Consider the following 1,673-nt stretch of genomic DNA (forward strand, 5'->3'; position numbering starts at 1 on the left):
TGCCTTTGATTTCTTCATAGCTGCGCTTTGTGTCTGGTATAATGCTGTGTTCACAAGCCGGCTTGCTCATTTACTAACCTTGGTGATCCTCTAGCAAGGATTTATTGGCTCATTAAAAAATGCTTGCATTCTGTGGGTCTTTTTTCCCCTGACCCTTATCTCTTGTTATGGTTTGAATTGAGTTCCCTTAAAAGAATCCTAAGCCCCCTGTACCTCAGAATATGACTGTTTTTGGGGAGGATCTTTACCAAGTTATAATGAGGTCCTTAGGGTGGGCCCTGACCCAATATGACTGGTGTTTTTATTAAAAGGGCCGATTTTCACACTGAGGCTTGCATGGAGGAAAGACCCTGTGAGCCTACAGGGAGACGACAGCCATCTGCAAGCCAAGGAGCTAGGCCTGGAACAGAGTCTCCCTCACAGCCCTCAGAAGGAACCTATCCTGCCGACACCTTGATCTGAGACTTCCAGCCTCCAGAAAGAGGAGACAACGCATTTCTGTTGTCTAAGTCGCCAGTTGGGGTACCTTGTCTCAGCAGCCCCAGCGAACCTGCACATCCTACTGAAAAACTTCCTTCGTTGCCCCAAATGTCCTGACCAGAGGTACACATGGTGATGTCGAGGAAACGAAGCCTGGCCTTGGAGTCTCCGCTGCAGAACTGTCACACCGTGGACCCTGAATGTGGCCTGTCCTGAGACATCCACGAACACATCGAGGTGCGCGTCATTGCTGCCTGAAAGCTTGTACATGAATGAGAGGCCACCTCCTTGAGAGACCGTGTCCGTGGGAAAATATTTATGCAATTACTCATGCAAACAGGTCCAATGGGTATGTTGGTGACTACGAATGAGTCGGAAAAGAAAGGTTAGTAGAGGCAAGTGACAGAGCCTTGGATGGCGGTGGGGCGCTCGCTGTTTCTAACTGCCCTACACAGTTAAAAAGAAATTCTTTCCGCAGACTGGTACTGGTCTTTGGCCTGTTAGGAACCAGGCCGCACAGCAGGAGGTGAGTGGCAGGGGAGCAAGCGAAGCTTCATCTGCATTTGCAGCCGCTCCCCAGAGCCGGAAATCACCCCTCAGCTCCACCTCAGATCATCAGGCATTGAATTCACATAGGAGCGCCGGTCCCTGGGGCCGAAAAGGCTGGGGACAGCTACTTCACATGACCTTTGGCAAGTTACATCATCTGTTTCATCTGTCAAAGGGGGCTTATTAATAGACCTCACCTGAGGATTAAATAAACATATCTATCTGAGCAGCTTAGAACAGAGCCTGACACATGGTGTCAGGCATTCAATAAACATTTGTCGAATGAATAAATTCAGAATTTGGTGTAACCCTCAACTCTAGGGTTCAGGAGTTCCATCATTTACCCTGGTGGTGCGATTTAGGGGTGTTCCGGTACAATGAAGACTCCTCACCCGGGACGCTTACACTTCAGGAGTTCGCGAATTACCCTGAGGAGTTTCTTAAATCTCCTGAAACAACATGCACAGTTTGTGGCTACAGGCAGGTGGGCGATCCTCATCAGATTTGTTCAAATAGTCCATGAACTCCAAAAAGATTTAGACTCACTGCCCTGAAATGGGACATCGCCTCTCAGGACATGGCGAGAACTATACAAACCCATAGCATTGTGTTATTGAGAGTGTGAGTGTGTGTGTGTGTGTGTG

This window comes from Pteropus vampyrus, unplaced genomic scaffold (assembly GCF_000151845.1).
Source record: "Pteropus vampyrus isolate Shadow unplaced genomic scaffold, Pvam_2.0 Scaffold629, whole genome shotgun sequence".
In the NCBI taxonomy this organism is placed as follows: Eukaryota; Metazoa; Chordata; class Mammalia; order Chiroptera; family Pteropodidae; genus Pteropus; species Pteropus vampyrus.